The sequence below is a fragment of the Lonchura striata genome, chromosome 7 (genome assembly GCF_046129695.1).
Source record: "Lonchura striata isolate bLonStr1 chromosome 7, bLonStr1.mat, whole genome shotgun sequence".
NCBI lineage: Eukaryota > Metazoa > Chordata > Aves > Passeriformes > Estrildidae > Lonchura > Lonchura striata.
The window spans coordinates 30,473,519-30,501,421 of NC_134609.1; the positions used below are offsets into that span (position 1 = coordinate 30,473,519).

Genomic DNA, 27,903 nt, shown 5'->3' on the forward strand with positions numbered 1-27,903 from the left:
TTATTTGAAATAGCCAAGAATTTCTCAGGAGCAGTACATACCTGGGAAAATACTTAATTTTCAATCCAGTGTTATTGAACTGAGATTTTTTCTGGTTTTATGATTTTTTTTTTATGCCAAATTTTTAAGCAGTAATTAGATATGAAATCCATGTGTTTTGTTTCTATAGTCTTGTGATTTTTATTTTATTTTTCAAACTGCTTTAGACTTTGATGAAATCTTTGAGGTCATTATTTATAGGAATATATGAATACAATTTTAAAAAAAATTATTCCTAAATAATCAAAATGCTTAATTAACTTAGTGGAAATCAGTCAGGATTTGATTGAAGCTCTGAGGAACAAAGGGGAATTTCTTACCCTGTATAAAGTAATAAGAAACTTGCCTCACTTTTTGTCCAGTACCCAGTTAAACTTTAACCACAGAACTATGGGAGGTTCTGTTTGGCTGATCCACCTCTCCAGGTTCATTATTCCAACAGCTCTATTCTCCAAGGGACATAGTCCAAAACTTTCTAATCCAAGGATATTTTCTAATAAACTGAGCTAAAACCCGCCCTCCTGCCATCAGCAGTGCCACATGGCCCCTCTGAAATATGGTTTAAAAAAATTTCAATATTTAAGAACTGATATTTGTCTTGGTAAAAACTGCCAGGGAATTATTTTTCAGCTCCTTAATTGTTGATGAATTAAGCAGGCAGCCCTTTAAAAATACTGAATAGCAGAGACTCAGAGCATGGGGAGCAGCCTGGAGTTCCTTCCTTACAATCTGACTCAACTGTATTTTAGTTTTTGGTGACTCAGCTCAAATTGTTATGGCTCAAATCATTGAAACTCTCCTGTGGCTCAGGGAATTGCTCTGTAAATGAGACCATAATCATAATTTGCTTTTTTCTTGCTTGTCACCTTGGGGTTCATTCTCTGCCTAGCCTATGATTCCTTGTCTTTTGTTTTTTCTTTTCTTTTTTTTTTTTTTTTTTTTTTTTTTTTTTTTTTTTTTTGTCTCGCAGCTGCCTGCAAAAACATCATAAACCCTGGAATTAAAGCTGCAGTTGGACAGGACACACCTCATCTGGAGAGAGAAAGGAGAGGAGATTGGTTTCCTCTGACTCAGAGAAAATATTTCCTGACCAGCACCTTTCAACTCTGCCCTCACTGACCCTGACTCAGCCCTGCACTGCAGCCAAAGAGAAAAATCAGATTATTTGTTATGAGCCAGGGGGGCAGCAGGGAGATCTGCAACCCTTTGCTACATAAAATTACCCCTCATTTTTAAACCTTGCTGATGGGAGTGTTTCCCTTCTGTTTAAATCAGTTTCCTTTAAGCCAAAAAATACAAAAGGGAAGTTTTAAAAGGCAAAATTTTCATGCATATCTATCCTTTAATGTTCCAAACAAATTCTTACATGGGGAAAAAAAAAATTATCATGTGGTGCTTTGCCCCCAGTTCCAGAGGGAGCAGAAATTAGGGAGGAATTCTTCCCTGTGAGGCTGCCCAGAGCAGCTGTGGCTGCCCCTGGCAGTGCCCAAGGCCAAGAGCATCCTTTGGATAGTTTTTATTTTTGCTGTTAAAATGCTTTAATTTTTGACTGAATAGTGGAATTGAGTGGTCAAGTGCAGTTTATTGAAGGGTGAGGGGCAAAAACCACTCCTGGTTTTTGAAGAAATGGCAAATACAACCTTTGCAATATTTTCATTTCAATAAAACGTGGCTTTGAAGCTGCTTCAAGGTGTGGAGTGTTTCAGACAACCCCTTGAGGTGGAGATGGAGAGAAGAGCAATTCCTGTATTGCAATTTCTGTAACAATTCTAAAGAGATGGAGGTTTGAACACTTCAATCTATTCCTACAGACTCCTAATTTTAAATTCCAAATGGAAAAAAGCTTCAACAAACACCCCTTTGAAGTAATTCAATTAACTACTGCTGCAATATCACACAGCCTCACGCTTTTGCCCAATTATTGCTACTTTGAAGGGTTTTTCCTTGTGTTTTCAGGCTGAGATGTTTTTGCAGCATCAGAAATCCTGGGTCTGGGTCAGTTTTTTGCCATTCTGCCTCTGATTTCCTGATTTTTTTCCAGGAATTTACAATTTTTCTTCCAGTACATCAGCAAAAGACTGATCCACCCCGCTCTGCACAGGTCATCATGTTGGAACACCCTAATAAAATGTTGGTGGTCAAATATTGCCTCTTTCCTATAATTTACTTTCTTGAGCTTGCCCAGTTATTCCTACTTTGAAGAGTTTGTCCTGTACTTTCAGGCTGAGAAGTGTTTGCAGCCACAGAAATCCTGGGTCTGTGTCAGATTTTTGCTGTTCTGCCTCTGATTTTCTGATATTTTTGGGGGAATTTGAAACTTTGATGATGTCTTTGAGGTCACGATTTATAGGAATATATCAATGTAATTTTAAAAAATTATTTAAGTTTTATTCCTAAATAATCAAAATGCTTCATTAACTTAGTGGAAATCATACAGAATTTGATTGAAGCTCTGAGGAATAAAGGGAAATTTTTTATCTTGTATAAAATAATAAGAAACCTTGTTTCTTTTCCACTATATCAGCCAGGAGACCAATTTACAGTGCTGCCACTGAGGTTAGCATGTGGAAATGCCCAAAATAAAATGTTGGTGTTCAAATATCACATTTTTCCTATCATTTATTCCCAGAGCTGGAGGCAGGGAGTACCAGAGAGCCCTGGAGTTGCTCTGGGTGAGGTTTCCAGCAATTCTGCTGGAATAATGCTCCTTCCAAGGAGGGGATGCAGGGGCTGGGGCCAGCCAGGAGCCCTGGGAGGCCCTGCAGCATCTCTGGAAAATTGGAAGCAAAGGTGAAAGGGCTGCCAAAGAGCTGCCACTGCTGAGAGGGGCTTGATTTGTGATGGAAAGAGAGGAAAAGACACCTGGGCTGGGAGGTGGAGGAAGGAAAGTCCCTGTGGGATATTGGATTATCCCAGAGTTGGGATAAATGTGGGATCAGCTGCTCGTTGGTGTTTATTTTTGCACAATATTTCAGGCTTCCACTTTCTTAAATTGATTTTTTGGTGCAGCTTCTGTCTTCTATTAAAAGGCTACAAATCCCACAGCAGCTTTGTTTGTCATCCTCTCCCCCTTCTCAGCACAGAAATTCCCTTGTCTGGTCTGGAGAGATCTGAAATTGGGTTTCAAGACATTTCATCCTTCACATCCCCACTCCTGGATTTGGAATCTGGATTTCTGGCTGCAGCTGTCTATCAGAGAGCATCACCCTGGGTTGTTTTTCTGCAGCCAACAAAAAATCAGCCTCAGGCTGTTGGCTCCAGCTCCTTGATATATCCTGGAAAACACAAGTGGCATAAACCTGGCCTTGGAGCATCCTGGATGAGACTGGGAGGATGCAGAGCTGGGGACTAACGAGGCTAAATTATCAATATAATCATCAATTATGGATGTGAGTGTGGAAGCCTGGATGTTCTTTTTACAGCTTTATTTCACAACTGCACAATTTATTTAGATGTTCTCCTTCTCTCCAGCAAATCCCTCCACACCAAATAATGTATTAAAAATTTTATTGTACAGCTTGGCTTCCCATTTCTCTCTTGTGAATAATTAATTTTGGGACCACACAACCTAATAGTATCTTTAATTCCTGCACTAACATAAAATGTGGTCATTTTGTCCAATACATATAATAATTCTATTTATTTTATCACCTGGCTATAAGCACTCATTTAAATTAATATCCAATTCCTTGCAATTGGTTCCCAGTGAGAAAATCGCTGACTTGGCTGTCATTTATCTGTAAAAAATGTTCATTAAAATCCAGCTCCTCCCTGGTGCTGTGCCACGTCTGCTCACGGAATTTCAGCCTCCCACTAAATCGTGTTTCCTTGTCAACACGATGCCAGAGGGACGTAATTAGTCCCTGATGAAGTTTCCTGCAGAAGATATTAACAGATTTCTGATTTTTTTTTTTTCTTCTGGTAAGTGTTTCTTTACACTCCCTAATTGTCTGACATCCTTTGGAGCACCTAAATATGGTGGGCATGGGAATTGAAAGGTTTGAAGGTAATCCAGAGTTTGATTAAGGTTAGGAAAAACTTTTAGGATCTCTCCTGGAGGAGGAATTTCTCCTGCTGGGATGCTCTTCTTACTCTGGGACATCTTGTGGAAAACTTAAATATGGTGTGCATTGATATGGGGGAGGTTGAAAGTATAATATAGAAATATTAAAGCTGGGAAAGACTTTTAGGATCTCCCTTGGAGGAGAGACTTCTGCTGGGAAGCTCTTCTGTGACATAATGTGAAAAACTTAAATGGTGTGCAGGAGCACTGAGGGGTTTGAAAGTATTCCAGAGTTTGAATAATTTTAGGAAGGACTTTTAGGATCTCTCCTGGAGGAGGAATTTCTCCTGCTCTTCTTGCTCTGGGACATCTTGTGGAAAACTTAAATATGGTGTGCATGGGCATTGAGGGGTTTGAAGGTATTCCAGAGTTTGATTAGGAAGGACTTTTAGGATCTTTCCTGGAGGAGGGATTTCTCCTGCTAGGATGCTCTTCTTGCTCTGGGACATCTTGTGGAAAATTTAAACACGGTTTGCATGGGAATGGGAGGGATCTGAAAGAGAATCGCTGGGACAGACTTCCCAGGTCCCTCGGATCCCTGCCGGAGCGGGGATTTCTCCAGCTGGGACGCTCCTCTGGCTCAGGGAGAGGCGCTAGCAGAGACGGAGCCAAGATGTGCCCCGATTCCCGGGATCCCTGCCCCGCTTCCCGGGATTCCTGCCCCGATTCCCGGGATCCCGGCCCCGATTCCCGGGATTCCTGCCCCGATTCCCGGGATCCCTGCCCCGATTCCCGCGATCCCTGCCCCGATTCCCGGGATCCCGGCCCCGATTCCCGGGATCCCTGCCCCGATTCCCGGGATTCCTGCCCCGATTCCCGGGATCCCGGCCCCGATTCCCGGGATCCCGGCCCCGATTCCCGCGATCCCTGCCCCGATTCCCGGGATCCCCGCCCCGATTCCCGGGATCCCTGCCCCGATTCCCGCGATCCCTGCCCCGATTCCCGGGATCCCCGCCCCGATTCCCGGGATCCCTGCCCCGATTCCCGGGATCCCTGCCCCGATTCCCGGGATCCCGGCCCCGATTCCCGGGATCCCTGCCCCGATTCCCGGGATCCCGGCCCCGCTTCCCGCGATCCCTGCCCCGATTCCCGGGATCCCGGCCCCGCCGGGGGTCCCTGAGGCGGGGCCATCCCGGGGCTGGGGAGCTCGGGGGGCTCGGGAGGGAACGGGCGCGGTGGTGGCGGTGCTGGCAGGGCTGCCACTGTCACTGTCACTGTCACTGTCACTGTCCCTGTCCCTGTCACTGTCACTGTCACTGTCACTGTCCCTGTCACTGTCACTGTCACTGTCACTGTCACTGTCCCTGTCCCTGTCCCTGTCACTGTCCCTGTCCCTGTCCCTATCACTGTCCCTGTCACTGTCACTGTCCCTGTCCCTGTCCCTGTCCCTGTCCCTGTCCCTGTCCCTGTCCCTGTCCCTGTCACTGTCCCTGTCCCTGTCCCTGTCCCTGTCACTGTCCCTGTCCCCGTCAGAGCCCCCAGGCCGCGTCCCCGGCCGCGCCGCTCCCGCTGCAGTGCGCGCCGTGTCCGCCAGGCGGCGCCGCGGCGGGCCGGGCCGGGCCGGGCCGGGCTCGGGCTCGGCGGCGGCAGCGGGAGGAGGAGGAGGAGGAGGAGGAGGAGGAGGAGGAGGAGGAGGAGGCGGCGGCCACAGCGAAATTTCCTGCCGGGAGCCGCCGCCCCGGCCCACAGCGCCTGCCCGGCCGGCCCGGCCGCGCCGCCAGCGGCCCGCGGAGCCGCCGCCGCCCGCAGGTGAGCGGGGGAGGGAGCGGGGATGCCGCCGCCCGCAGGTGAGCGGGGCAGGGAGCGGGGATGCCGCCCCCGCAGGTGAGCGGGGCAGGGAGCGGGGATGCCGCCCCCGCAGGTGAGCGGGGCAGGGAGCGGGGATGCCGCCGCCCGCAGGTGAGCGGGGCAGGGAGCGGGGATGCCGCCCCCGCAGGTGAGCGGGGCAGGGAGCGGGGATGCCGCCGCCCGCAGGTGAGCGGGGCAGGGAGCGGGGATGCCGCCCCCGCAGGTGAGCGGGGCAGGGAGCGGGGATGCCGCCCCCGCAGGTGCCGGGCGCGGCCGGGCGGCTCCGAGCCGGGCGCGGGCAGAGCGCGGCGCTGCCCGGGGCCGGCCCTGGGCGCCGGCGCGACAGCGCTGTCACATCTCGGCAGCGACATCCCGGCGGCGACACCCCGGTAGGAACATCCCGGCAGCGACATCCCGGTAGGAACATCCCGGCAGCGACACATCCCAGTAAAGACATCCCGGTAGGGACATCCCAGTAGACACATCCCGGTGGCGACATCCCGGCGGTGGCAGCGCGGGCGGAGCGGTGGCCGCGGCTCCTCGGCGGGGCTGGGACCACACGGTGCCGGGGAGATGCGGGACGCGCCCGGCAGCGGCAGCGACAAGGGCACGGCCGGCTCCCCGCACATCCCTGGGCATCCCTGGGCACCCCTGGGTATCCCTGGGTACCCTTGGGCATCCTCGCGCATTTCTGGTTATCCCTGGGTACCCTTGGGCATCCTCGCGCATTTCTGGACATCCCTGGGTATCACTGGGTACCCTTGGACATCCCCGAGCATCCGTGGGTATTCCCGCGCATCCCTGAGTATCTCCGGGTATCCCTCGACATCCTTGGACATCGGCGCACATCCGTGGTCATCCCGGCGCATCCCTGAGTATCCCCGGGTATCCCTGGGCATCCGTGGGCATCCCGGCGCATCCCTGAGTATCCCCGGGTATCCCTGGGCATCCGTGGGCGTCCCTGCGCATCCCCGAGTATCCCCGGGTATCCCTGGTATCCTGGTATCCCCGGGTATCTTTGGACATCCCCGCGCGTTTCTGGTCATCCCCGCGCATCCCTGAGTATCCCCGGCTGTCCCGGCGCATCCCGGGATTTCCCCGGCCATCCCCGCGCCCCACCCCCGGTGTGCTGCCCCGGGATCTGCCCCGCTGCCGAGATGGGGCTGGTGCCTGAATTTCGCTTTTCAAAGCGATTTTCTGCCCTCGGTTCCCCCCCAGCCCCTCCTGCATGCACCTCGTTCAGGTGAGCGGCCCCGGTGGCTGCGGACGAGCTCCTGTGGTCTCCCACGGGCAAGGCTGGTGTTGTTTAAACTCCATTTCCATTTGTTCCGTTTATTAGTTGACTTTCACGTGGCTTTTCACCGCTTCCCATTGCGGGATTTTGTTTTTCTCTTTGCTCGCGGCTTTGTGGGAAGGGTCAGCGGGTGTTTGCTGTGGGACAGAACAGTGTTTTCTACTTGTGAAAGGCTGTCTCCTGCTTTTTTCCCCCAATTTTTCTCTGAGGTTCCTCTCCATGTGGCTTATTTCCATAGCGTGAAGTGATTTGCTGTGTATTCAGCTGCGTAGCTGTCTGTGTCTGATTTGGATGGGGTAGACGCTGCTGAGCTGAAAGAAAAGACAGAGCTTATCGAGTTGGGGTTTTTTTAATTTTTTGAGTTTTTTTTTTTTCCCTTAGATGTTATAATCCGTGGAAAGTAGAAATAAAGATGCAGAGAATTAAAACAAATAGCAATTTAAGTGCGTCACCTTATGTGCATGCTGGTTTTGGGGCTTGTAAATAAATAAATAAATAAAAGAAGTGACTTCTGATGAAAACTAATGTTCAGCTGGAAGCTGGGTGTAGTTAGATTTAAATGTGGATAAAAGTGCTTTCCTCGTTCTGGAGGGACGTTATCCCCCACTTGGCTTTGCTGGGGGATAAATGAAACCCTAAGTGAAGCTTAGAGTGGGAAATTTTTGGTGGTTTAGGGGCTTGGTCTTGCTTTTGATCAGGTGGAATTTGGGCTTTGAGAGGAGCCTTAATGGGGCTAAGGAGGTGTTTATGGGGCCAGCTGTGGGGTTTGGGGTGGTGGCGCTGGGGAAAACGGGGTGGGGATGGAGTGGGACCAGCAGGTTGGGGTCCCCAGGAGGAGGATGTGAACATCACCTGCGGGGTGATCACAGTGAATTCTGCTGAGAGCATGGACGAGTTGAAATGTGTGGCGAGAGCTCAGCAATGTGCGAGAAGAAAGGAAGGGAAATAATGTGAGGAACAAAATGGTGTGGGCGTAGTGTTTGGTTTTTTTTTGCTTTGCTGTGCTCTCCCAAATATAGGGATTGCTGTGCTCGGTGCTCCTGAAATGCAGGGATTCTCCCAAGCACAGAGCAAAACTGAATTCCTGCTTTGAAAGCTTTGCCGACACCTTTAATAAACCCAGACATCTTTATGTACCTAAAGCAGGCTGCTGGGGCTGTTTGGGCTGCAGGAATTTGTCCTCGGGCATTAAGTGGGGAATTTGAGCACATTTAGATCCTAGTTTGTGTTCGTATTTTGATTTTTTGGTTATTTACCTGTTAACAAACTCAGTCGAGGCTTTTCATCTCATGAGTAAGGGCTGGATTTCCATAAACAGCTCTGTAAAATCCCTGAATTTTCTTAGTCTTACTCTCCTTCCCTGGCCCTCCATGGCATTCCCAGCTCCTGGGGGTGCTGTGTGGGCTGGAGTGATGGGGAGCAGGGCCAGAAGGGATTACTGGGGGTCTCAGCAGGGTCAGTGCCTGTGGAAAGCCCCCCGCCCCACTGGGGCTGGCAGAGGCAGAGCTGCTCCCTGCCTTGCCCAGAGTGGGCTCTGCACCTTCCCAGCTGGAAGTGGCAGCGTGCAGGGACACAAATAATCACAGGATAGCATTATCTGCAGGTGCTTTTATGGGGAGCTCTGGGAATCAGGGGTACAGCCCCAAATCTGACTCCGACACGGCTTTTGAGCTGAATGCATTTTATATTCTATCCTTATATAACTTACATATTCATTATTAAATTTTCATTGTTTAGGAGCACACATCATCATGGGATATGATTCCATGCAGGTGCTTGTATTGAGAGCTCTGGGAATCAGGGGTACAGCCCCAAATCTGACTCCGACACGGCTTTTGAGCTGAACGCATTTTATATTCTCTCCTTACATATTCATTATTAAACTTACATTGTTCTATTGTGTACATTGACTTTATTCAACTATGAGTTTCTCATGATCTTTCTTAGGCCCCTGACCACAGTTTCTCATGATTATTCTTACGATTAAACAGTAATTATATTTAATTACTAAACAATCATCCCATCTAACAATTATATAATTTATCATGTACTCGCCACACAGGTGCAGTTCTAGCAAGGTGCAAGGCCTCTATGTACTTAAGGCATTTATTTTTTTCAGGGCCTACTAAGCTTAATTTTCCTTTTAACCATAAATCCCCATGATTTTAAACCCCTTTTACTATCAGAAGGTGACAGCAGAGCAGGAGGATTTTGGAGTTTGTTGGGTTTCTGGAGCTGGTGGTGTCATGCCCAAAGCTGCAGAGCTGTGTTATTGACCGAGCTGGTTTTGGAGTGTGATCCAGCAGAGCTCTGGCTGCTGGCCTGGATGACCTTTTTCTCACTCTTTTAAGAAGTTTTCTGAAGAAAAAATGAGTGGACGGGGGTTGGCAGACTGCCACAACTGTGAAATAAGAGCTGGAGGAAATTCAGCACGATTCTGCCCTGTCACAGATGTCCTTGGTGTTTTCTGAGAGCCAAATGCACGTGTCACAGAAAAACACAGACGGGTTTGGCTCGCAAGAGACCTCAAATCCCAACCCATTCCACCCCTGCCAGGGCAGGGACACCTCCCACTGTCCCAGGCTGCTCCAGCCTGGCCTTGGATCCTCTGGGCACCCTGTGCCAGGGGCTGCCCACCCTGCCAGGGAACAATTCCTTCCCAGTCTCCCATCTAAATGTCCCCTCCTTCAATTTAAAGTCATTGCCTCTTGTCCTGTCCATGCCCTTATCAAAAGCCCCCCTCCAGCTCTTGTTATCAGCAAAGTCTTCATGTTCTTCGTGCTTGGTGATGCCAGGAAAATTTGTTCAAGGTTTTGGAGCAGGTCAGCTGCAGTGGAAAATCAAACAAGAGCAAGCATGGGATGCTGTGGAGGAGGAGAAGCAGGAAGATCCCAAGGAATAATGAATTGTTTGTCGTGGTGCTGGGAGCACACAGAGCCCACCCTGCTCCTGGAGGAGTGGGAGCTTCTGCAGGAAAATGGTTCCATCCTAGACAACCTGAGCATTGTGCTGGTCCCTCCTGGGAATGATGTTGGCACTTTGTAAATGTGATGTTGTGGTTCAATCTCTGTTCCCAAAATATTCCTCAGCGTGGATTTAGGGCAGGGCTTAGCAGCAGCTGGAGATGCCCTGTGTGGTGTCATCAATGAACCGTGGTGTTTTGGTGGAAAAAACCTGCCTTGAAATGGGCATTTAAAGTGAATTACTCTGTATCTGGACATGCAATGAACATTTCTCAGGAGAGGAGGTTGAAAACAGATGTTTTGGGTAGAAGCTGCAATTCCATCCTTATTGCAGGGGGGCTGGCAGGAAGGGACCACATTTCCTTTAAAAACCAGCACAATGGGATGGGTTTGGTGAATCAGACTCCAGCTCTGTCATCCAGCACGCCTGGGGAGGTTGCAGGGATTTTTTGGGGAGGAGGCTGCAGGTATTTTTTTGGGGGGGGGAGGAGTCTAGTTTTTTTTTGCAGGGAGGAGTCTAGGTTTTTTGGGTGGGGAGGAGTCTGCAGTTTTTTTTGGGGGGAGGCTGCAATTTTTTGGGGAAGCTGTATTTTTTGGGGAGGCTGCAATTTTTTGGGGGGGAGGCTGCAGGTTTTTTTTGGGGGGAAGAGTCTGCAGATATTTTTGGGGAGGAGGCTGCAGGTTTTTTTTGTGGGGGAGGACTCTGCAGGGTTTTTTGGGGGGGGGAGGAGTCCACAGCTTTTTCTGGAGGGAGGCTGCAGTTTTTCAAGGGGAGGCTGCAGTTTTTTGGGGGGGAGGCTGCAGTTTTTCAGGAAAGATGTATTTTTTGGGGGAGGCTGCAGTTTTCCAGCATCCCTGCAGTCTGGGGAGCAGCAGCAGAGCAGCCAGAGCTGAGGGATGCTGTTTGGACACCCACAGTGAGCACCTCTCTGCTCCTTGCTGGGCATTTCATTATTGATCTCCTGCTGCAATATTAATGGCAGCAGAATCCCTCTGTAAGCTGCAAGATCGTTCTGTGCCCAGCATGGGAAGTGCTGTGAATTGGCTCCATGAATTATGAAGGAGTTTGGAATTGCCTGGTCTTGGTGGAGCGTTTATGGCTCCCCTGGATGTGGCTCTGGTTTTCTGGGCTCCAGGTGTTCTCAGGGAATGATTTGGGTGATGCTTGTGCTGATTTGTGATGTGATACAGCAGTGGTTGGGCTGAATGAGGACTGGATGCTCTGTGCAGGATTTCTGCATATTTTTCAACTTTTATCTCGTGTTTTTTACTAATTGTGCCTTTCTGCACAGAGTTTCATCTTTATTTTTATCCTGTCTGGTCTGAATTACACAATCCCAAATGCTCTTATTGTTAATAGTAAAAAAACCCCTGCCTGTATTTATTCCAAACTTCTTGCTGAAATGTTGATATCTCTTCAGGTGTGTTGTACAAACATATTTAATACTTGTGTAAGCCAGAGCTGAAATGAGATCCTGATAAGGCAGCGATTAGGAGGAGCTCAGCAGCAGCATTTTGTTGAAGTGTTTGTACAGGATTTAATTTTGAGTTCTTCACATCATGGGGTGTATTTTTAAGGCACGTTCAGCTGACTTGTTGCAGGTATAATAATAGTTCCATCCCTGATATCCCTCTGCCTGCCCAAATCCTCTGTATTTCCTGCAGAGGATGCCTCACCAGTGACATCCCCTGCCCCAAAAATGCCCTTTCCCCTTTGGCTGCTGGCACTGACTCGGTGCTGAAATGGCAAAGTCAAATCTGCTCACAGAGATCTGCCCGTGTTCAAAGGTGTTTCCTGGCTGGGGAGAGAAATAAAGCTGGGAAGAAATTTGCTGGATTAGTTCGTTGCCTGCAGTGATGGTGGGCTGTCACTGGGAAATGTTCAACAACTCACTTCTGGGGTTTTCCATCACTTTTAACCCCTCTGTAAAAAGGCAAAAATGTTCGATCCTGAAAGCTTGTCTTACCTGAGATTTCCTTTTTCTAATGTACAGAGATAGTTTTTTTTGTAAGAATGAGAGGTCTGACAAATTCCAAACTATAAACCAGGCAGAAGTGAGATGAGACATAAACTAAAAAAAATATCTGAGCGATAGAAGTGACAATTTTGGGTTTTCTGTGCTGGGGAGAGGCAGCTCTTTCCCACAGGAGGGTGAGGATGCCGCAGCAGCTGGAAGGAGCTGTGCCCTGAAGATAACACACAAACAGGGAGGCAGCAGGGAGAATGAGGACTTGGAAAGGCTTTGGTTTAGTAGGACAAGGAATTTTAAAGAGAAAGCAAATAACAGATTTGCAAGAAGTGAAAAGTGTGTTACTCATGTCACTTCTCGAAGATCAGGACACATAATCAGGGCAGCTGGAGGATAAACCTCTGACTTGTAAGTTTTGTTGCTCTGGAGAAAATAATTTAGAATGAAATACCCAACTGCACATCCATGGTAAAATCTCACCCTCCTGAGCTCCTGGTGTTCCCTTAATTACTGTTGTTTTGAGTTTTTTGCCCTTCCACCAAAATCAATCTATTTCCCCTGGAGTAACTTCTGGAGGGAGCTGAACTGGAGCTGCTGTGGTTCATTTGGAGACCCACAGAGCAATTTTGGTTGAGCCAGACTGGGATGAACTGGAAATTCCATGGTTCCAACCCCCCTTTCCAACACAGCAACGAGTGTGGTGGGTCAAGTGCTGGTTAATCATTAGTGTACTCACTTTTTGTTGTGAGGTAGGATTAGGAAAAAGGCAGAGTAGGCTCAAAATTTTAAAAGGATATAAAGAAATTTTTCTTAACACTATTTCAAAGAAAGAGTAATAAGAATTAGAACAAAACTTTAGAACACTTCTCCTGCCCCCACAACATTTTCTTTCTTACTGACAAAATATAAAATTTTAGTCAGTTTATTACTTATAGAATAATCTTTTTTTGGTTTACTGAGGGAGAGAATTCCTTCTTGTGGAGACTTCTCTATAAGAAAACCCATTTCTCTCCTGGCTCTTATGAAGAGCAGCTACCCAGGGACATTTGTCATCCTGGAGTCTCTTAACTCCTACAAGGCTGTGGGTGACTGGGTTGGGGTGAGGATGGAGAGGTTGACTTTGGGTTGGTTGGAGGAGTTGGTGCTTCCCTGTCTGAGATCCTGAATCCCACAGGTGCCCCAGGGGCTGCTGCTGTCCTGGGAATTCCCAAGGGTGGGACTGAGCTCCACGAGGTTCACACCGAGCCTGCTTTGATCTTGGCGTTTGCTCCTGTCATTTCTTACCTCCCTCCGTTCTTTTGATGGAATTTTTTGTCCAGAAGAAAATCTAACTCTGGTAAATGAAAGGCAGCACGATCACAGTTTGAAGCCAACAATGAAAATTCCTGCTTGCAGACCCTCTGGTTTGCAGGATATTTGATAAAGGAGCTGTAAATATTTCTTTAGCAAGAGCTGTAATTCCTCAGCTTCAGTTTTCACTCCTAACCCTTCCCTCACCCTGCACACTGTTTCTTTTGGTGAATTTGATCTTGATTGTCTTTTACCCTTTAATCTTGTCATCTTTGCTGGTTGTCCTTGGAGAATTTATTTTCCTTTGCATTCCTGGTCTTGGTTTCTGCTGGAATACGCTGTGGATTGCTAGAGCTGCAGTGCTGGGCCTTTCCTGAGTAGTAAAATCCTGATTTAAACAAGCCATAAATAATGTTTGTACCCCGTGTTCTGTGGGTTTAGATGTCTCAGGGGCCGAGTCTGGTTAATTTAAATTTGGGTTTCATGAATGTCTTCAATCATGCTGCAGAATGTCACTTAAAAGATTTAATTATTCAATGATATTAATTGATCTGCAGCCTGTCTTTCCACTAATCTGATACAACAAAGTTTGCAAATTGCTGCTGAGAGCAGGATTGTGGTGGAACAGCTTCTGGATAGCAGCAGAAAAGCCTTTGTGTAACCACATTAAAATGATAGATGCTTTCCCTGTTAAACACAAGCCTGAGTTTAAATGGGTTCACGTTATCATTTTGTTTGCAGATGTCAAAAGCTCATTAATTTGAAGTCCAACTCCCTACCTTGCTGCTTCAAATTGCCTTTAAATTACACGTGTGCTGATCAATCTTGAAAAGCCCAAATTAAAAACTCAGCCGAGGGCACGTTTCAAGGCCACAGATCCAACACTTAATTTTAATCTGTTTTCCACAGGCAAACCTCCCACTCCAGCACCAGTTCCCAACAGAAGTGGGGGGAGAGGAAGTTGTAGAGACTTAAATATTTCTGGGAAGGCGGAGAGGAAAGGAAAAGGTGGAAACAGGGAACTATATTTAAATAATGACCTATTTACATGACATAGTTTGAACTATTAGAAATTGACTTAGGAGCTTGTTGAGGTGTTGAGATAATTGGTTCTGTCATAATGGGGCATTTTTCAAGGAGGAACCTCAAATCCTGGGGTCAGTTTTGGGCCCCTCAAGCCAAGTATCTTTGTGAACTGCCCAAGTTATTTCTCAGTTTTGTGCACGTGTAACTTGAGCTGTAATTTGTCCTGAAGAAGCTCCAGAACTGCTGCACTGCATCAAACTCTTTGCCCTTGAAATTTGGCCTCGTTTACGAGAATTTCCCGAGGAAGAAACTTGAATAATTTCCTTGGAAAATCACTGAGCCCTCTCTCTGTGATCAGAGTTGGACATTTCTGTTTTCGGGAGTTAATCTGTGTGGGATGCTGCTGCTGACCAGGTTATTTTAGGGCAGTTTTGCTCTGTGAATTTGACTGGGATGGGATTTCAGGCTGGCCACGCCATCCCTGAGGGTTTTTCCCCTTTATTCCGAGGGCTGCACTGGGAGCTGGAATGGGAACAGCTCCGGGGCGTGGGAAAGGAGCAAAGGCAGGAACTGTCCTGCCAGACGAAATGCACTCGCTGCTGGCTATTTTGGTTTTATGTTTTTTAACATTTTTAAATTTTTCCCGAATTTAGATGTATTTGAAACTCGTAAATTCAGTGCCTTCTGTCTGCTGTCCTGAAGCTGAGCATAAACCACATCTTGGGCTGTTTTGGGTCCATCCAGCACTGCTTTGGACACCTTTAACCATCTTAAATGACCTTTTTATTATTCAAAGATATTTGATCCACTCTCTCTGATGAGGGAAAGGAGTTTGAGAGATAAACTGGATGAGTTTCAGTGTTGGGTGATGCACATTTCACACATTTATTGTATACAAAGAAATTGATTCTTACCGCCAAAAGAAGTGAATCTATAAAAAAAAAAAAAAATTGATTCTTACCACCAAAAGAAATGAATCAAAACCAAAAGAACAAGACAAAATAGAGGAAAATATTTTTAAAGCGTGATTTCTGTACAAGGAACAATGGTTACAGAAAGTTCATGGATGGTTTGAATGGGAATAAAGCAAGGTGGGATTTGGGGATTTGATTAGGAGGGAATCTTCAGCGCGTTGGTTTTTAGTTCCCAGGGGAGGCTTTGTGGAGGAGCAGAGATTTTGGGATGAGGAGAAACAGGGTTTGGAGGATCCATCTCTGCTCTTCCCCTTCCCAGGATAACCGGTCTAGGGGAGAATTTGGAGCTGGTGAATGCGATGGGCTTTGAATTTCTGCTTTGAATAATCAGAGCCTGAACACAAAAAACACCTTGCACGTGTGACTTTATGTGCACTAAACATTTTGTCATAAAAATTGATTTTCAGAGCAAGATCTGCCCTCTTTTCTTAATGACACGAGTGTGGCTGAGCTGTAGCTTTCACTTAGTGAAGCTCATTTTCCACCTGATTTTCACTTCGAGACACCCCATGGCTTTGGTGGGGGCTGTTGAGAGTTTCTTCAATGTGTGAGAGTGAAAGAAAAAAGGGGGATTTTTGGAGAAAATATGAAACAAAGAAAAGGTGGATTTTTGGAGAAAGTATGAAAGAAAAAGATGTGGATTTTTGGAGAAAGTATGAAAGAAAAACAAGGTGGATTTTTGGAGAAAGTATGAAACAAAAAAAGGTGATTTTTGGAGAAAGCATGAAAGAAAAAAATGGTGGATTTTTTGAGAAAATGTGAAACAAAAAAAGGTGGATTTTTGAAGAAAGCAAGAAACTAATAAGAAAGGTGGATTTCTGAAGAAAGTATGAAAGCAAAACAAGGCGGATTTTTGGAGAAAGTGTGAACCAAAAAAAAAGGTGGATTTTTAGGGAAAATACGAAACAAAAAAGGTGTTTTTTTGGAGAAAGTATGAAAGGAAAAAGGTGGATTTTTAGGGAAAATATTGCATTTAGCGTGGAATTTTCTGGCCGAGGTGCCAGCAGCCCTTTGCTGATGCTGCCTGAGGACCACAAGCAGCGATTGTTTTGGGGAGCAGGGCTGGCCCTGCCTCGGAACACTGCAGCCATTCACGGGCGCTGCTGGGCTCACAGGAGCCTTTATCCTGCAGGGAAACTGGAATTTTCCTGGGGACACAAGCAACAAAGGCCAAGGGGGGAAATGAGCCCGCTCAGTTCAGCAGGGATTTGCTCCGTGGGCAGGAGCGTAGGGGAGTCCCCTCTTCCCTCAGCCAAAGGCAGGTGATGACATTTCGTGCGTTTTGGGGCTGGTGGTTGTGTTTTGTGGATTTGAGGTTTATTTTTCATTCTTGATCTCACTAGGTCAGGAGGATGCTTTTGTTAAAAATTCCTTGTATTTGTAATTTCTCGTGGCGCTTTTTTTATAGTTATATAGTTATAATATAATTTTATAATATAATTTTATATATAGTTATATATAATTATATATAATTATAACTATATATAGTTATATATAGTTTCTATAGTTATATATATGACTATATAGTTATATATAGTTATATATGGTATATCTATGTAGTTATATATAACTATATAGCTATAATAGTTATTTTATAATACAATTTTATATATAGTTATATATAACTATATAGTTATAACTATATATAGTTAGATATAGTATAAAACTATATAGTTCTGTATAGTTATATATAGTGTATGTATATATATAGTTCTATATAGTAGATATATAGTTAGATATAGTATATATAGTTAGATGTAGTATATATAGCATATATAACTATATATATACACAATATATAACTATATGTAGTATATATAGTATATATAGTTATATATACTATATATAACTAAATATATGTTGTGTATATATAACTATAGTATATATAACTATATATACAACATATATAGTATATATAGTTATATATACTATATATGTAACTATATAGTTATATATTATAGTTGTTCTATATTATAATTATTGCATATTATTATAATATTTATTATGTATATTATAGTTATTATGATTTTATATAGCTCTTTATGCATTGATGAATTGTGGCTGTGGGATGTAAGCACAAAATATTGTGATTTCAGGCAGAAGAGGAACTTTTCAAGCTGCTTTCAGCACCTGAAATCACTAATTAGAGTGATGCAGCACAGGAATACCACAGGCAGCGATGCATTTGCAGGACTGCTGGCAGCAGGGATTTGCTGCTTAGGGGTTTGCAGCAGGAGCTAATAAATTATCAAAGGTATTAAAGAGATTCTGTTAATTTGCAAGGCTGAAAACACTCAGAAACCACAGAGGCATTTGTGTAATTTCCAGCTCTGTGTTTAAGAACTCCCATGAGGACCTCTTAAAACCACCAGGTGTTTTCTGGCTTTTTAAGTCTCCCTGGAAACATCTAAACAATTGCATCATGTTGTTGCTCTTTGATCAGAGTCTTTAAAAGCTGTAACTCTTGTCTAATTGCAACACGGGATGTTTGGCAATAGGAATTTGGGAAATAACGGCTCCTTAAAATAGCCTCAAGCCTGAGGCATGGTAAATACAGAATTAATTCTGGTTGTAGCAGGACAGTAAATAGCGACAACTGGTAATTGTTGTAGTAAAATTAATGTTGGGGTCGATGGGGCAGCAGGGTTGGTGTGTTTCTTTAGTTTGGATTTTTTAAAATTTATTTTAATGGTGATAACATTTAAATACTTGAGTGAGATTCGTGTTTGTGGCAGCAATGCCCTGGTATTGTTGTGTCCCAAAAAGAGGATTTCTCCATACACAAACCCCACAATCCATTTTGCTCCTGGATTCCTTGAGAGCTCTTCATTTATCTCATTTTTCCCAAGTCGTGCAAGCAGGTATTAAGCACGTTTATGCTGACCTTCTGTAAGAAAAGGCAAACAAGGCATCCCTTGTTTATAGATTTCTGGACTGCTGAAATCATCTGTGTGCTTTGTTCCCAAGCAAACAAAGTCTGGACAGTGGGTAAAGGATATTGTTATTGGGCCTGTGGGATTACTGGATTTTATTTTGGAATAGCCTCTAATATATCTGACCTGATGCCCTGGGCAGAATAAGAAAATTCTAAGTGGATTGCTAGCTTTGCTTATTTTGGGAATTTTCTTTATTTTGGGAATTTTCCTTATTTTGGGAATGTGTCTGCTGGTGTTGTTTGTGTTTTGAGTGTCTGTCCATGAGCTTTTGGCCAGGTGGGATCCAGTCTTTAAAACCTCTTTCAGACCTTCCCCTTGGATCTGAATGCATGAGGAATCTTCTAAATCCTGGATCCTAAAATTATATCACGGCCTTGCGATCCAGAGATCCAAATCTGAATTATTTCTCCTTTCACCCTCTCATAACGTCAGCAAATTTATGCTGCGGGTTGCTGGCAAAGCTTTATTTTAAATGCACTTTGGTGTTAGCTGGATGCCCTGGAGCAGGCAGGGATCCCTCGCTGCAGCCTCAAGGAAAGCACTTGGATTTCACTCCAGCCTGGTTTAATTTAGCAGGTTTGGGGTGTTTTCCCAGGCTGTTTTCCAGGAGGAGGAGCAGATTTCTTGCTGGGAATGCCGGGCAGTGGTTGCTGTGTGTGGGTGAGCCTCGTCACCCCTCATTTTCTGCTCCTCTCTTTGCTCCTCTCCTGGCCACTGATGCCTTCAGTAACATTTTCACTGTGAGCGTTTCAAAGGAAAATTCTGCTGGTTTTCATTTTGCTGTCCTGTCCTGGTGTTTCTGCAGAACAAATGGAACAAATGCGTTGTGTATTCTTGCTGAGCTCACCTCACTTGCCCGTGGCCCACGAGGACCAAGAGGCAACTGAGGCTGTGCAGACTCGGTTTCAGCAAGATTTGTGCTGATCTGGGGATGAAATATTTACTCAGTCTTGTTTTAATTGTGAAATAATTCATGGAGTTGGGAATGAACCAATTATGGGTAAGGATGTGGAGCTGCTGGAGTGATCCAGAGGCCGTGGAGATGCTCCAAGGGCTGGAGCCAGGCTGGAGAGGTGGGGATGCTCACCTGGAGAGGAGCAGCTCCAGGGAGAGCTCAGAGCCCTTCCAGGATCTGAAGGGGCTCCAGGAGAGCTGGAAAGGGGCTGGGGACAAGGGATGGAGGGACAGCACACAGGAAATGACTTTGAGCTGGAAGAGGGTAGATTTGGATTGGATTTTGTGCAGGAATTGTTCCCTGGGAGACTGGGAAGGAGCTGGATTAGAATTCCCAGATCAGCTGTGGCTGCCCCTGGCCCAAAGCCAGGTTGGACACTGGGGCTTGGAGCACCTGGGACAGTGGGAGGTGTCCCTGCCATGGCAGGGGTGGAAGGGGATGATCTTTGAGGTCCCTTCCAACCCAAACCTTTCCACAATTCCGAGCTGGGAATCCATCAGCTCAGAAAGGCCTTGGATGCTGTGCCCAGAGAAGCTGCCCAAAATCATCCACGGCCTTTCTGAGCTGGTGGATTCCCAGCTCCGTGTTGTTCGTGGCTGAATCCATCTGTGTAGGCACATCTGAGCGCCAGTTTTGGAGAGAAAAGTTCATCTGAAAGACAGGCTCTGTTATTTGAGCCTTTCAGAAGCAACCAAGCCACAGAGGGTGTTTTCTTTGTGGAAAAACAGAGCCTGTGCCAAAAGCTGGGCATAATCTCCACCACTGAAGGAGTGGCATGTTGGATTAAGCCTTTTTCTGGCTTTAAATTGGGGAAACTGAGAGGTGTTTTACAAACTTTTATTTTCTGTTTTACGTGACGGGTGAGACAATACAGATGTAATCTACGCTATTACAATTAGAAGTTAACTATTTTTTAATTATAAAGCATTATAAGTGTTCCTTGGTTTATTAGCTGTAGGTACACTATGTTGTAAATGTTTTAAAGTTAATTAGTTAAAATTACTCTTTGTGAGTCTTACTACAATGTATATTTCATATTTCTATTTCTTTAAAGTATCTAGTCTTACTTATAAGGCCATCCTTTACAACTTGTTTCTAGTTCATTTCTGTCTTAACAATATCTATCCTATTCTGTAATATTCCTAAGTTAGTGTTCCTTATCTCAGAGTTTACATACAGATATATACTATGTGAACCTTCTACGAGGCTTTGAAAATTTTCTATAAATCAATTTCCCACACATGGAGAATCCAGTCTGCTTCTAGATTAAACTCCTGCCATTTGTGGACTTCTCTCTGTGAAAATGTGTCACGCACTGGGAGTCGTGGCAGTCTGCAGGTGACAGAATCACTGCCCTCTTGTCATCCTCAGCCCTGGGCAACTCCTGGAGCTCTCTGAAGATTTTCCCACATTCATTTTTTGCCTTCTTTTCTTCTGCCAAGGTCAGGGTTGAAGACACTTGAGAGGCTAGGTCACGTTCAGGTTTAGATGTTTTTTATTTATCTATTTTACAAGTTGTGAGTTCTACAGCATTCTACTAACAATTAAAAAAGGGCCAGCTATTTCTTGTTACAAGGCCTTTTGAGGCTAAACTATCCAATTAAGACATGACACCTAAATTATTTTCACTTTTAACCCAATAACTAATCACTCAGAGTCTGCACTGTGGATTTTTCTGTCCAATTAAAAAATGCCACCCAAACCCATGAAGGAGAAGGTAAAGAAGAACAACCAGCTTGTGCCCTAAAACCTCCATCTTGCCCCATATATTCTAAAACCCCAAACTCTTGAGTTTTCCACCCTGTGATATTACACACTTCTAATCAAACTCCACACCCATGATCCCAGTGCTATCAATCAATTTTGGAAGCCTTCTCTAAAGCTCAAATCAAATATAATATTTTTTCTGTGGGTCTGTGCCCCTTCAGCACAGAAACGAAAATTCTCAGCATCCAGGGTTCTTCCAACACGTTTTGTGTTTCAGCTTGGAGCTGTACAGCTCCTTCCTCATCAGAATTTGCAGAACAGTGAGACTCTTGTGTTTTGGTGAGCAGTTTTATCTATTTTTGTTTCAGCCTCCCACGGGCAGTTGTTGTTTTACATCTGGATTTCTGGCTGTTTATTCAGCCTTTGAACAGGAACATCTGAGTGCTCCTGGAGCCAGCAGGAATAAGGACTTAAGGAAGAATGGAGTTCACCATTTCTTTTTGGGTCATTGTACTGAAGAATAGCTGAAATAAGCAGAAATGGATACAAATCTGGGTTTTCATCTCCCACATTGGACAAATAGTTGTGCTGGCTTCTGCAGGAAGGTCTCAGGATACCAGCAGCCAAGCAAAAAGGTCAAATCCATGTAGGACACACACAAAATCCTCTAATGAAGGAAATTTTATGTAAATGCAAACAAGAAATGCTCCCTGAGGGCAGTAACTTTTAATTTATCCCCTCAGTGTTACAAAAAACAAACTTGGAACCAATTTCTTCTCCTCAAAGCATCTCTGGAGATGTGCACTTCTCGAAGGAAAAGTCCTCTCCACTGGGCTCAGTATGGGAAGTTGGAAGGCAGAGAAACCATTTCTTCACATCATGTTAATCCTAAAAACTAAAGGGAGAAAAGGCTGTGGGTGAACTTGGCATCACTTGGGTAATGAAAATTGATAATTGTGGGGGGAAGTCACATCTCCTGCACATGACAAAATGACAAAGCAGCTCCTGCTGGTGCACCCTGGAAGGGCTGGGGCTGAGGAGAGGCTGGCAGGATGGAGATGAGGGCAATACTCAAACGTTTCCTGCAGCTGAGGTGTGTGATTGTGAGAACCCCCCCGAGATAAAACTCAGTGCCTCAGACAGGAGAGATTGTGTGTGCTTATCTGGAAGTTCCCTTTCCTCCACGCTGATAACATTCTGAGGAGAGTGAAAAATAGGAATTGCCATCCCCAGCCTCGTGTTATCGCTTTGGGAACAGCTTTTCTCTCGCTCCAGCTGATGGAAAAATGTACTCCTTTAATCATGTTGAACACAATCTCTGGTGTGGGGGAAGTGGAGGTGCATTCTGTGGGATGTGGGAGGGGGAATTGAAGGAAATTCACTCTTATCAGGGATCTGATGTGGATCCCAGGATGGGAAGGGGGTTTGTGCTTCTGTTGTTCTCTCACACTGGACAACATTTTTGTGAAGTTTGTGCATTCCTTGAGCTGCAGGTGGGGATGTGTGGAACTATATGCTTATTCTGGGGTCTTATGTGATGGTGAAATTTCTCTTTCACTTGTGTTTCTAAAGAAAAACTGCGCAGGCTCTTGCTGTTTGGTCTTAAGGCAGTTTATTGTTAGTTATTTAAAAGATTTTCTTCTCGGGCTGCGGCTGCTTGGTCAGCGGCCTGGGCAGAGGCTCACACACACCCTGACATCCTCTTTGTTTGCTGTTTTTCTCTTCTCTCTCCCCGCCCAGGGCTGTTGTTATCTTTTATATGATATATTACGTATTATATGTTTATAGTTTTTTCCTAATACCTACTACTTATATTATAAAGTGCTTTTTTACTTTAAACTAATTTGTGAGTGCTAACATCACTAAGAACATGGAGGCAAGGAAGAAGGAGGAAGAACAGGATCAGTTTACTTTTTTCTATCTTAGAACTTTTGACGCCTATGTATAAAGTAAAAACCCCCCTGTATAAGTGCTAAAACCCCCTTGTACAATACTAAAAAAATTTCCCCTCTGTTTTGTGACTACTTTTATTATGCTATCTAACCTTTTGTGATTGTTTGTTCCACCTCTAAAGTTGGTAACTCATTTCATGACTTAAAATTACAGCTGTTTCTAGCTGCCTGTTAGGGTCTAAAATGCTTCTGACTAAGGCTTGAACCTCTAAAAATGTCTGAGAGACATTTTGAGTTCTAACAGGGATGGGAACAGGACCTGCCCTTCCCTGGCTCCATCAGGAGCTGCCTCACCCATCCCTGCTCTGTTTATCTTCCCTTGTGTCCCCGGGAGCCAGGATGGGACAGGGGTTTTTGGGCAGGAAAAGTTCAAAATGAACCAGAGGAGCCAGACAGAGCTGAAATAAATGAACTGCTGCTGCTCTGTCTCAGAGAAGGATGTTGTGGTTATGTCAGTGTCTTCTTCCAGAAGAATTCTGTCTTCCAAAAATTGTTAACAGGTTTTTGCCTGTTCTCAGCTGCTTATTCATGCCCCTGAGCTGCTGCTCTCTGAGGATGTAGAACATTTTTTTTTTCAGGCTGTAAATCCCATCAGGGAAATATTTCCTTCTGCAGGGCTTTTGTCATCCTAACTTTTAAATGGATTTATTTCTTTTAACCCAGATATTCTCCTGGCCTGGCACAGCAAACACTGGTGCAGGGTGGCTGAGGGAGTTCTCAGCTACAGAGGGAGGGGAGGGAACAGGAGAGGAAGGTTGGAAAACAGAAATCCTTTGATCTTGGTGGTTGTTTTTGTGCTGTTTGTATCCCTGCACATGCTGCACCCTGGATTTTCCAGTGCTGGGAGCTGTGCTTGCTTTGTGTGACAGTGAAAAGAACATTTCCCTAATGCTGTGGGGTGTTTCGGGTGGCTTTGGGATGCTTTAGAGGGTAATGGGATATGGGGTGTTTTAGGAGACTATGAGGTGTTTTAGATGGCTGTGGGGTGGTTATGGGGTGTTTTAGGGGACAATGAGGTGTTTTACATGGCTCTGGGGTGGTTATAGGATGTTTTAGGTGGCTGTGGGATATTTTAGGTGTGTGTGGGATGGCTATGGGGTGTTTTAGGGGATTATGAGGTGTTTTAGATGGCTTTTAGGATGATTTAGATGGCTCTGGGATGTCTGTGGGGTATTTTAAATTGCTTTTGTGTGGCTGTGGCACGTTTTATAATGTTTATGAGATGTTCTAGATGCTTCTCGGGTGGCTCTGGGGTGCTTTATATGGCTTTGGGCTGTCTGTGGGGTGGTTTAGGTCATTGCAGTGTGGTTATGGGGTGTTTTAGGTCATTATGAGGTGTTTTAAATTCTAATGGGGTGGCTATTGGGTGTTTTATGTGGCTGTGGGATCTTTCAGATGGCCATGGGGTGGCTGTGGAGTGATTCAGATGGTCTTGAGGTGCTTTAGATGGTTATGGGATTGCCATGGGGTGCTGTTTATGGTTATGGGGTGGTTTGGATGGTTATGGGATTGCCATGAGGAGTTGTAGATGGTTATGGGGTAGTTTGGATAGTTATGGGATTGCCATGAGGAGCTGTGGATGACTCTGGGGTGGTTTGGATGTTTATGGGATTGCCATGAGGAGCTGTAGATGGTTATGGGGTGGTTTAGATGGTTATGGGATGGCCAAGAGGAGCGGTGGATGACTCTGGGGTGGTTTGGATGGTTATGGGATTGCCATGAGGAGCTGTAGATGGTTATGGGGTGGTTTAGATGGTTATGGGATTGCCATGAGGAGCTGTGGATGGTTATGGGGTGGTTTGGGTGGTTACGGGATTGCCATGGGGTGCTGTGGATGACTCTGGGGTGGTTTGGATGGTTATGGGATTGCCATGAGGAGCTGTAGATGGTTATGGGGTGGTTTAGATGGTTATGGGATTGCCATGAGGAGCTGTAGATGGTTATGGGGTGGTTTAGATGGTTATGGGATTGCCATGGGGTGCTGTGGATGACTCTGGGGTGGTTTGGATAGTTATGGGATTGCCATGAGGAGCTGTAGATGGTTATGGGGTGGTTTAGATGGTTATGGGATTGCCATGGGGTGCTGTGGATGACTCTGGGGTGGTTTGGATGGTTATGGGATTGCCATGGGGTGCTGTGGATGACTCTGGGGTGGTTCATATGGCCACATCCCAAGAGGTGCCCGGTATCTGTGGGTGCCCATGAGGACAGAAGCTCAGAAGCAGAGCAGGAGAAAGGAGATCCTGTCACTGCTGGGTCACTGAGGACCCAGAGGAGAGCCGTGCCTGGCAGGGCACAGGGCTGGGGGCAGCAGTGCCAGCAGTGCCCCGGGCAGGAGGGACATTGCCCAAACCCCAAATTCTGACAGGAATTTGCTGCTTTCCCTGGATTTCCCATTGGAGAGCAGGAGCTGGTCCTGTTGTGTCACAGCTGTGCCCTGGTCCCAGGGTCCTTTCAGGGTGACAATGTCACTGAACCCCAATTTATTTCCAGACATTTAAAGTTGTTCCCAAGATGTTCTGTGCCACAGACTGGCACAGAGCTGAGTCACCAAATTTTCCTCCTGGTAATTTATTAAATAACCACTGAAAACCCCTCATTAAGAAATACATCCTGACTATTTAAAGGAAAAAAAAAAACCTTTCCTCTGTGCACCTCTCCTGTTACCCTCTCCAGAATTCCAATCCCACCGATCCAGAGGTGGATCCAGAGCTCCTAAAGCAAAACTCAGAATGTTTGCTGCAAACACCCATCCCTTGTTAAGCAGTATTTACATAAAACATGCTGACACCACTTTGGGGAGATTGAGTAGGATGCTTTCTCAGCTGTTGAAATTTGCACACGAGATGGAAGATGTTTTGATTAAAGGAAGGGTTAGCTGAATATTTTTTTTCCCATTTATTCCCATGTGTCAAAATCAAAGCAGAGTTTCTCCAGGCGTTTTGCCCATTTTTTTTTCTTTTTGCTGTTCCTCTTGTTCAGTTGTTTGGATTCTTTCCCTCAAGGTTGAGATTTTTGTGAGTTTTTTTTTTTTCTCGTAGCAGAGGAATTCAGTTATTTAAGGAGATAAATACATATTAAAATGCCTTTTGGACAGAAATAAACACCATGGCTGGGTTTAGCTTCCTGTTTATTTTTGGGAGCGTTTATAAATTCAATCTGGAATTTATTGGATTGGCAACGGTGAAGTGGGGACGGCAGGGGGAAATCAGGGAGATTTCCCCAATAAGGTGTTCCTGCCGGAGGAGCAGCAGTGAGAAAGAGCACAGGAATAATTTCATTTCAGCTGTCCACATTCTCCCTCCCTGTGACTTCTCTCATCCGAAGCCCTTCCTGGGGTAACATTTCCCTTCGTGGTTCCTCAGTTGATTTTTTGTGCTGCATTTCCAAAGCCTCCTGTCAAGGAGGAGAACTCCAACTTTCCTCATCAGTGCTGAAATGACTTCTTCAAAGCCTAAAATGGAATTTTATCTCCTCTTTCCCCCTGCAGAGAGCACAGACGTTGTCTTTTTGTCGTTCCTTTATTATTTGCTCTGCGAGGGTGTGAGCGCCTCTGGCCACTGAGAAACTGGAGCAAAAGCTTTTTTTAGCAACTAGAGCAGAATTTTCATAATAAACCTGATCTCGTGCCGCTTCCGAGCCTCCTGTGGGGAGAATCAGGGAAGGAAACTGGAATTAGGGAGGGTTGTAAGCAATGGAACTTCAAGGAGCCTCATCCTAGAAACTCTCCACGGATTTGCTGCCGCTGCCTGGATTAGAGGACCCTTTAATTTGCTTTTAATTAAAATGATTTTCATTTATTCCGTGCCTTCTTCAGAGGTCCCGAGGCGCCTCACAAACTTGTGATGCTGTATATAAAATACAGAATGCATATTCATGTGGTGCTGAGGTTTCACCTGGAAGCTGAGGATGAAGGAGAGTTTTACTTTTTTTTTTTTGGTTGTTTTATAGCCTCAGATCCCAGTTACAGAGCAGCTTTTCAAACAGTGCTGTTGTACATCTCCTCAATGAGTTGTAGTCCAAAATGTAAACACTGCCCTTCCATAAATAGCTCATTTGGATACTATATTTAAATAGCCAGGGCTTTGTTTTTGCAACCTCATTCAGTTGGAAAGAAAAAAAAAAAAAGTCACGTAAATACCTTTTTCTATCTCTTTTGTTCAAAAAGGAAATGCACCTATTGCAGAAATTCCCAAAGAAAATGATGGATTAAAATGGAAAGTATTGAGTAGCTTGTAAATAGTTATGTTAATTATCTTTCAAGTAGTTGATCTTAATACAATGTAGATATTAAAAAATGAAGAGAACCTTTTCCTAAAGAAGACTGTGCTACAATTTAATTGTGTGCTCCACAATAACAACTAAGGAGGAGAAGAAGTAGGGGTATTTTACTATTTTTGGATGACTTTTCTGGTGGTTTCTTTCTTTCTGGTTATTTGCTGAGGCATAAACCCTGGATCAGCACAGAGGCCTGAGGAAATCCAAGGAATATCATGGAAAATGCAGTTTCAGGGATGAATTTGATGTCCCAGCTGAGGTGACAGAGGAACAACAGAGGCTGGCAGGAGCAAGGAAATTTTCCAGAGCCTTGGAAAATAGCTACATTCTTGTTTTTGGAGGAGAAGAACAAATTGCAGTAGAGGAGATTCTGATTTTTTTTTTTTTTTTTTTTTTTTTTTTTTTTTTTTTTTTTTTTTTCTCTTGTGAGGTTGGGGTTCATCTCTTCTCCCAAGGAACAAGAGACAGCACAAGAGGAAATGATCTCAGGTTGTGCCAGGGGAGTTTTAGGGTGGATACTTGGGAAAATTCCTTTATGGAAGGGAATTCCAGCCCTGGCACTGGTGGAGTCTCCATCCCTGAAGGGATTTAAAGCCCTGGGGATGTGGGGACATGGGGCAGTGGTGGCCTTGAGGGCCATGGTTGGACTTGATCCTGGAGGGCTTTTC

At 45.2% G+C, this 27,903-nt stretch overlaps 1 protein-coding gene across 1 annotated transcript in view; it reads left to right on the forward strand.

Annotated features, from left to right (window-relative positions):
* The first annotated feature begins 5,812 nt into the window (after nt 1-5,812).
* Nucleotides 5,813-27,903, forward strand: part of PTPRE (protein tyrosine phosphatase receptor type E) — a 97,942-nt gene continuing 75,851 nt past the window's right edge. The window contains exon 1 of the mRNA XM_077784745.1: nt 5,813-5,851. The gene's annotated coding sequence lies outside the window, so the exon portion shown is untranslated. The remainder of the gene's footprint in view (nt 5,852-27,903) is intronic.